This window comes from Herpailurus yagouaroundi, unplaced genomic scaffold (genome assembly GCF_014898765.1).
Source record: "Herpailurus yagouaroundi ecotype Mexico unplaced genomic scaffold, PumYag 67690, whole genome shotgun sequence".
Taxonomy (NCBI): domain Eukaryota; kingdom Metazoa; phylum Chordata; class Mammalia; order Carnivora; family Felidae; genus Herpailurus; species Herpailurus yagouaroundi.
The window spans coordinates 4,265,325-4,274,850 of NW_024420490.1; the positions used below are offsets into that span (position 1 = coordinate 4,265,325).

General features: G+C 39.7%; 1 protein-coding gene across 6 annotated transcripts in view; it reads right to left on the bottom strand.

Moving 5' to 3' along the window:
• Positions 1–9,413, bottom strand: part of SCML2 (Scm polycomb group protein like 2) — a 101,262-nt gene extending 91,849 nt beyond the window's left edge. For all 6 annotated transcript variants that reach the window (XM_040468227.1, XM_040468230.1, XM_040468225.1 and 3 more), the window contains exon 1: positions 9,309–9,413. The gene's annotated coding sequence lies outside the window, so the exon portion shown is untranslated. The remainder of the gene's footprint in view (positions 1–9,308) is intronic.
• Between the last annotated feature and the right edge of the window lie 113 nt (positions 9,414–9,526).

The following is a 9,526-nucleotide window of genomic DNA, read 5'->3' on the forward strand; positions in this document are numbered from 1 at the left end:
AAAGAACTATTTAGCAAGTTAATGAATCTATAATTCCAAGATTACAGGGCCTTTTCATTACTTGTTTGCTTCGGGTTGTTTGCTTTTCCTTTGTTTTGTTTTGTTTTAAAGATAAGGTAATACACCTTGAGTCTCTAATTAGAGACCACTATCTGAAGAGTCCGTGAGGGTAAACATTTTGACAAGGACAGGAATTTAACAAGGAAGAAATCTCCCAGGGCTCTTTTCAACTTTAGGCCATTGATCAGATGTTATAAAATGAATGGAATTATATAGAATCTCAACCTGAGAGAGTATAAAAATAAACAAAATACAGATGTTAAGCTGAAAAAGATAAATCCGTTCCCGAACCAACAGCAAAGTTTGCAAAAGTCCCATAGGTGGGAATATGTAATGTCCAAACTTGAGCATTTATTATTAGACTTGTTCACTGAACCTCCCATCTGGCAGATATTAATATCCACATTTTTTGAAAGAGCTAAGTGGCCTTAAATTGAGACAACATCCAATTTTTATCAGTGTAGAAAAAATTCTCTACTATACTATACATTTACCAGACTAACTTTTCCTGATGACTAAGATTTTGGTAATAAATATAACAACACCTAAAACACAAAGAGTTTCTGGGATACCTTACTTTTTGCAACATTCCTTTGTTTCCTACAACTGCTTTCCAAGACCCTAATTCAGACACCAGACCCCATTTCAGTGTTTCAGTCCTTACTCTCCTTGACACTTCAGGAGCGATAGGTCACCCCTCATAACAGACACGTCGCATCTCTGAGCCTCAGATTCTCTTGTTGTCCTACCTCTATTATCTCTCTGCATCTACTTCCTCCTTCTGTCCTAGCCATTGGTCTCAAATCACTTAGTCTCTTCCTCTAGATTCTAGTAATTTTAGAGTCTAGAATCTCATTCTATACTATGGTTGATGCAACACTCCTATGTGGATGACTCATATATCAGCATCTCTACTCCCCAATCTCTCTCCAAAATTTCTAGTCAATTGAACATCAGTCTAAATGTCTCACAACGACCTCAAACATTACATATTTAAGAAATCAAACTCTTCTGCCTTGCAAAATAAGTGACTCTTCCTCTGCTTCCTTTTTTAATAGGCATTACTAATACCCAATCTTCTGAATTAGAAGTCATCTTTGATTCTCTTCCTCATTTGTCCAGTATCTTACCAATTACCAAGTTCTGCTGATTCTTAAAGATCAGAAAGCTGGTGTGAAAGAAAAATGATTCAAACCTAAGTAAGACACCAAAAAGACAGGGTTTCAATACACTGCTCATACTTTAAAAGGGAAAAGTAAGGAGACACACCATGCATCCTGGATAGAATGGACCCATGAGGCAGGAGAAAATAAAGATTATGGTCCTTAGGGTCTAACGGTGGTGGTGATGAAAATGGTAATAATAAATACTAAGAGGTGTCACTTACTGAACTCTTGCTAAATGTCTGTTAACCTACTAGGGCATTTATATACACTTTTCATACCTAAAGCCTATTATAAGCTTGTAGGGTTGTTACTGTTATTAATGTCCACTTAAAAGTTAAGAATATTGAGGCTCAGGGTGCCTGGCTGGCTCAGTCAGTAGAGCGTGCAAGTCCTGATCTCAGGGTCAGGAGTTCAAGTCCTATGTTGGGTGTGGAGACTACTTAAAAAAAAAATGTTTTTAATGCTCTTATTTATTTTTGAGAAAGAGAGAGAGCGGGAGAGGGGCAAAGAGAAAGAGGGAGACTCAGAATCTGAAACACTTCCCAGGCCCTGAGCTGTCAGCACAGAGCCTGATGCAAGGCTCAAACTCATGAACCACAAGATCATGACCTGAGCCAAAGTCAGACGCTTAACTGACTGGGCCACCCAGGCACCCAAAAAATTTTTTAAAAATAATTTAAAAAAAAGAATATTGAGGCTCAAAACTGCACAAGATCACCCCGTTAGATTTGGATCTAGGTCCTTGAATGCTTAACCATTTGCTAAAGTTCTTCTGTTATGTTTATGTACATGCTTTATCTCCCCGGGCAGATGTAAGCTTTTAGGGGCAGTATTATGTCTGGATCATCTTTGTATCCTCCCGTGCCTACCCACAGGGTCTATCATAGGTAGTGCCCTCTAAATGCTTGCTAAATGAGTAAATATAATATGCTGTGCTACAGGTTACTTATACCTAAACCATACAGTCCCAGGACACTGTGGTTTAAAAAAAAAAAAAAAAAAAAAAAAAAAAAAAAAGGAGGGGGGAGAGCTTTTCTTTTGGCTGTCATTATTGTTCTTCTCTGTTCCTTTCTGCAATGTCTAATCTGCTGTGGCTAAATTTACACAAGTCTAGGTCATGGGCCACGGAGAAAATTCTGTGAGATGAGACAGAGTCCCTCACTCCCCACACCATCCTCCTTCCCAACACCTAATAGACCTTTTACTTTTTACTCTGAATTTGATTTCTAGGCTGTATGAGGTCTCAAAAAGACAGGCCCCAAGTGTAAATTGGTCGCTATTATAGGTATGGGTATTTTAAGGGAGAACAACTAGCAATATATGCTATACCAGAACTCAGTTGATAAATTCCAATTACATTGCAGTTGAAACTAAAACACATGCTTTAAATCAATATTCAAATGCACAAAAAGGAAAAGACAGTCACTACACACAAATAATTTGGTTGCATAAATATTTTATTACATCCCCTTGGGAAGTTTCAAGGCTAGGAGAAGTTCACAAATATGCTTGCTGGTATTTTTAAAGAAAATGTTGGAAGAAATGATAAAGTTATACACACACATAATTCACCAGAGACTATTAGTGAAATACCACAACTTTTTTTTTCTTTTTTAGTCTATCTTGTTATAACGACACTCATCTCAAAATTGAATAACAAACAAAAAAGCTCTTCTTTACTGTCCTGTCAATATGTAAGATGATGATGGGGAAGCCTGAGTTAACTACGTTTAAGACAGCACCTTTAAGTTTTTCATTTTGACTTCAAAACAGTTTATTACTTTGGTTTCAACAAGTATTTCACATTTATACCTAAATGCAAAAACTCATTGATTTAAGTGAAATACATTAAAGCTACATATTTTCCTTTGACAAAGAACAGCTGGCTCTTTTAACTTTAACTTTTTTTTGCTTCTGGTAATGGTGATTATCCTAACACAGGATAGAAAAAGTGTATATATCCACCGTATAGCCATACATAACTTGTTGGACATGATTCATTACTTAAAGATTTCACAAATACCTACTCAACTGACTCAAGTAAATAATCAAATTTCCCCTTTTCTGCATTATCTATAAAAGTAATCAGAAAAAAAACCTCTGAATTCTTTTTTTTTTTTTTAATTTTTTTTTTTCAACGTTTATTTATTTTTGGGACAGAGAGAGACAGAGCATGAACGGGGGAGGGGCAGAGAGAGAGGGAGACACAGAATCGGAAACAGGCTCCAGGCTCTGAGCCATCAGCCCAGAGCCCGACGCGGGGCTCGAACTCACGGACCGTGAGATCTTGACCTGGCTGAAGTCGGACGCTTAACCGACTGCGCCACCCAGGCGCCCCTAAAAAACCTCTGAATTCTAATGTTGTAACTATAAAATTCCATCTCTGAATTGTGAATAATCAATATTAAGAATGAACATTTTTGGTAGTGAAGATTTATTAAATCTAGCCTCCTGGAGGAAATTAAGGTTTCTAGAGGAACAATTTTAATTTTGCTTTAGTAAAGTCTACCCCAACAAATTAGAAATTAATCTTTTTCTGTGCAAAACAAACCCAAGAAGAAAATAACTTTTTAGGAATTTTTAATTTAAGTTATCTAAAAAATTATAGTCTACAAGTTGAAATAATTATTTATTTGCAAATTTAAAATAATTTATGTGAAAGCTATGTATTTACTTAAGAAGTATGTTATTTCAGAAAACAGATAACTGAAAGACAAGTCAAGGGTTGCCAAAATCCCAGTTTATAGTTGTAAATTCCTAAGGTTTTAAAGCACAGCCACAGGCTAATTGCCCAAAGACCTGCTGCCCACGGACATTTGCGGAGGACTGAAGTTAATAGCAGGGCATGTCAATTTACTACAGGCAGCTCTCGGTGCGACATTTTGACAAAAGAACTGGGTCAGGTTACAGCCTGTTCCTATTATCACAGCAGTCTAGATTTATGGTTTCTAACACCAGCCCTACAAGAAATAATGGAAATGATGACAACAACAATCCCTGCTAGACAACAGACTACAGAAAAGCATGCAATAAACCACAATCTGAAGTGATCAGAAAACTAAACATCCCTCACAATACTTAAAACATGAGGCAAGTGTCAGTAAATTATTCATTTAAGTTATTTCTACAACCTCTCAAAATGTCAACCCAAAAAATCTCAAATCAGAGTTTCTAATCTAAAACACAGCAAAATTTAAAGGTACTTACCAGTATCAAGTACTGCATTTAAATTCTTTTAATAATCATCAAAGACGATGTGTTTCATTTGAACAGATTTATGAAACTATACCAAGTTAATAAAAAATAGATAATATTGATCATTTTTTTCAAATAACATTAAAGTGTATTAATACTCCAAATAATACTTTAATCTTTCAAATGGAAGAAAAAAAGACAGTTTCACAGCAAAAAGCATATGTTTACAACTGTACAGAGAGGCAAGGTAACAGAAGAAACACATGTGACTCATTAATTTAAAAATAAAGGTACAATCAAAATCTTAAACTAGCTTAAAATGATGAAAGGTAAGAAAAGTGACCAAATGTTAAAGAAAGTAAGAACCCTGTCAATACACATACCTAATTTAAAAGACTCTGTCAAGGCTACAAGGTACAATTGAAGCTGTTTATGTCTGGAATTCAGCACTAGTTAATCCTTACAAGAAACGGAGGTTGAGAAAAATCAAATATGTATTCTAAAGAAAAGAGAGCCCCACCAACTTTTCCGTGAGAAAATAAAGTATCCTAAAGGTATGCCCTAAATTACAGTGTATCTGTCCCTTCTGAAGTTTACAATGGCACATTACCACAAAAGGTGGGCACTCTTTCCGCTCTTACAACAATTTGCTCCTATAAACTTAGGAAGGGGCAGAGCCACAGCCATAAACACAGGTCACAAGTAGTAGTAGTCAAATGCTCTCTATCTTTAAATGTTTCCTAGCTCTTTACTCATAAAAACGCTTATTTATTTTTTACTCTTTGGTTAAATAAGGAATTCATCTAGCCTAGGTGAGATGAGTGTAAAATTAAATTGAACAGCACCATCATATAAACTGCTTAAAGGAGCCTCAAATCTTTTGCTTTTCACACAATAAGATACCCTCATTTTTTACATCAAAACCTTACCACCACATGCCCAAAAAATGGAAGTAGAGGAAAGGTTTAGGGATGGACATATATTTCGTAGAAATCATTTAGCATAAAAATCACTCATATTATTATTTCTAAGGTGGCCAAGGTTTACTTATGTTAGACAACATAAAGACAAAAGAAGCAAAAATGCCTTACCCATGAAAACCAAAGAGCATATGCACATTCCAAATCTTAGATGATTTTTCTAAAATTATTTTCAAGTTATCCAGCTTTAAGAACCATCACCTCTGCTATCTTTTTAAAAATGAGATGTTATCACTATAGTAAAGGCATTTCTATACTTAGAGTAACCAAAGCCCAAACAAGTTAGAGCCTGGAAAACTTACCACTAAATTATACCAACCTACTCTAATGTAAGATAAACAGCAGTGGTTTCTTCCATCTATTTCCCTAAGACAAAAGGATCATAAATATTAAGACCCCAAGCCAGGAAAGGGTGAACTTTTTCTTTCAAAATCATCAACATCAGCCATTTTCAAAATTTCCAGGGTTTTGGTTCCTGAAATTAACTATCACTCCAAATCCTGAGATATTATGTAGTAATTTTCAGACATTAATAATGTTCTTAAAATTCTTAGGGGTGCTTGATTTGCTCACTTCAAACTACAAAACATCTCCTGGCAATGCCAGACCTATATTCACACCATAGTCTCATGGTTCTAACACTGATGGCTGGCAGACTTTGTTCATATCTTGTGTATCGTAAAAACCAGGAATATGATTATGAGGAGACAATGAGACTCCCAGGGAAGTGAACTAAAAGAGAAACTGACCTCAGATTTCCATTCACAGCTGGAATCAGAATAGAGCTGGCATAAAGGGGAAAAGAAAAGGGAGGCAGACAGGGAAACCCGAAAAAAAAAAAAAAAAAAAAAAAAAAAACCACACAAAAAAACACAACACTAGAGGCCACTAATAAAACTTAAAGAACAGAGGATCCTTTGCATCCTCCAATGTTCCAGTTACTAAAGTTACAAGAATCATTTCTACTAACCCAAAGAGAGGGGCAGTAAAATATTCAGGTGAAATTTCTTCCTCTCTCCCTCTCTCCCCATCCCCCGCCCCAAGAGCTCAAACTAAAATTGGAATTTGGATTTTCCTTAAATGGAACAAGGGGCTACATCATTTTCATTCAAAAGACTTGGTATTTATTCAGCCTTTTCAAGGCACTTTACTATCATCAATTATTTCTCCATGAGGCAGCGCAGGATTACCCTGACCATTTCACTGATGCGGAAACAGACACCAACAGCAAAGGGAACGGGGGGCAGGAAGAGGGGAGATAGGAAGCATCTGGGAGGAACAGGCAGGCAGCTAAAAAGGAACAAACCCAAAAGAAAATGAGTCACATCTGGCTTATAGCTGGCTATCATAACCCTTGTTATTTTTGAGCTCAGAGATTTCTGAAACATTTTGAAAAAATAAGTGCTCTAAATTATCAGTTACAGTCTAAACTACTTACTTGGCCATAGAAATGAAGTTATTTAGCATTAAAAAAGACCCAATCTCCAAAGCACATAGATTTCAATTTATACCAATAATTCATTTTTCTTCTCAAGCCTAACCAGTATGTTTATCTGTATGACCTAGAAAATAATCTTTCATAAAAATGTACAGCTTTATTTAATCATAAAGAGGCACAAAGTTAGTATCACACAAACCAGAAATAATTCAGTTACACCCAGAATTTTGTTTAGAGAATTATGACCAAAACACTGACTCTAACCCTAAATTTGCCTTAAAATAAAAGAACTACTTGTTTTACATTCATACTGATTTTCTTAGCTATAACTTTGAAATGTTCAGGAATAAAGTATTGGTAGGAAGCCTTAAACACCCAAAAGCCAACAAGCACAGCCTCTGAATAAAAGCAACTTGAACCAAACTCCATACTACAGACAGCACAGGCACTTAATAAAGATGTACTGATTGAAACATAAAAAGACTGACCAATTGCCTCATGAGAAAAACTGATACCACCTCTTTAAGACTGACTCCAATGATTTTTGTACATATCATGACATCATTAGCCTTAAGGCAACCTCACACATAATGTAGTTCAGTTACATTAATCTTTTCTTCCAAATAATTTCAAAACAAATCAAGTTCTCTAAAGGAAACAGATATACACACTTAAGCTTGTAAGTTTGCATGATACCACGACATTCATTCAAAAATTTCAAAGCAGCTTTAAAAGTGTTTAAAGCTTTGGAAAAAAAAAATCTATCACACTGTTTTGAAGACAATGGATAAAACTATAGCCAAACGAATACAAAGCATCAGGTGAGTGCTCATAAATTCACTCCTTTCTCAAAATCCCAACTGGACTTGTTTCCAAAAGCTTATTTTCACAATCCTCCCATTAAATATACAAAATCACAGACCGAAAAAACACAGATCCTTGGAAATACTTTATTTCATGAGTAATTAAGAAAAAGAATGGCAAGAAAGGCAAAATTGTCATTTTTGAAGAACATTCCCAAGCACCGCTGTTGAAAAGAATTAAATCAGTCTATGAACTACTGTTATAATACAATTGCTTGTCACAGAAAGTTGTACTCCATAAATGTTATATGTCTTATAATACTCTTTGCCCAAAACAGAAATATGAATAGCTGTGCGAGCATTAAAAATGGAGCATCTGCAGTTGTTTTGGTAAAGAAAACTATCCCTGACAATTTTGTGTAAGGAAGTATCCACTTTCCCTGCCTTAGTTTCCCCCTATTAACAGATCCATCCACTTTCTAGAGATATCCTAATGTCACCTTAACAGATAAATCATAAATGCTAATCTAGTTCTTCAAGATCAAGGCTAATTTCAAATTATAATCACACTTTGTAATGAACAAGTGTTCTACAACCTTAAAAAAAAATCAAGTCTTAAATGGGAATTTGTAAATACCGGTGCTGGCCAAATATTTGGGGGCGGGGGAGGGGGCAAATTACAGCCCTCAGCTATGCAGAACCTCAAGGTGCAAAATCTATTAAATTCGCCTGCTAGCTCTCCCTCTGGCGATTTGGCGATTTTTACACTAGGATGCAGCACAACCACTAGCCAGGTGGAAAAAGCCAAGAACGCTATCCCTTAAGAAGGCACTAATGGTCCCTAGACCAGTTCATGCCGCGAAAGCACAGCGGCCGCCTCGCAGCTCTTTGGGACTGGGAGCCCCGCTCTCCGCGCCGCCCCCCAAACACGCAAGGAGGGCCGCACCCCTCCCGCCCTACTTCTCCCCTGAGAGAGAGCCCCCGGCGCCCCCACCCCCACCCCCTCGCCCAACCGCCGGGAGTCCCGGGGCTCGAGTCCGACGGGCACCTGGCGCCGGGACCCGAGCCCGCGCTCCGCCACAGGCGCATCCTTCCGGGCTAACGTTTCCCTCCCAAACTCCAAAAGTTATCTCACAAGTCCCGGAAGGCAACCGGGCGGGCTTCAGCCCAGACCACGCAAAGTCATCCCGGCTCCTCAGCCCCCACCGCCCGCCGGCGCTGCCCCCGGGCCCCAGCTCGCCCCCCACCCCCAGCCCAGCCCCACCCACAGCAGGAGGATGCTCCGAAGAGTGTTGTCCGCGCTTCGGGCCAGGGGGGCAGCTAGAGAGCGACACGGCGACCAAACATCGCCCGAGGGATGGGCCCGTGACCCGCGACGGGGCCCCGGGGGAATGTGAGGGGCAGCGCAAAAGCGGCTATGAGGCGTCGCGGAGGGCGCTAAATGGGGCAGGGGAGCCCTGGCCTCTGGCGTGAGGCTGCCGAAGGTGGGCCACGCGGGTAAAAGCCAAGATAAGGCCGGACCCCGCGGGGCGGTAAGGGGGCGTTACTCACGCGGGACGCGCCGCGGAGGTCTCCCGGCCACCCGACCGCCCGCGGACAACGACCAGAGACCAGATGCCACGGCTCCGCCTCTCTGGTCTTCACGGGGCCCACAGTCGCCACGCACCTTCGAGTCTCGTCAGCGAAAGGAGCGAAATTGTGACACTGGTCCCGCGAGCCGGTACCGGTCTTCACACCGCCGCCGCCATATTTGAGAAGCCGCGCGCGGAGCCGCGCATGCCCCGCAACCGCCACCGCCGCCCCGCCCCCGCCCCGGCTGGCCCGCGTGCTCGGCAGTTGCCGCAAGCACGCCCTATGACCGCCGCCGCGTGCGGGGCCCGAGCT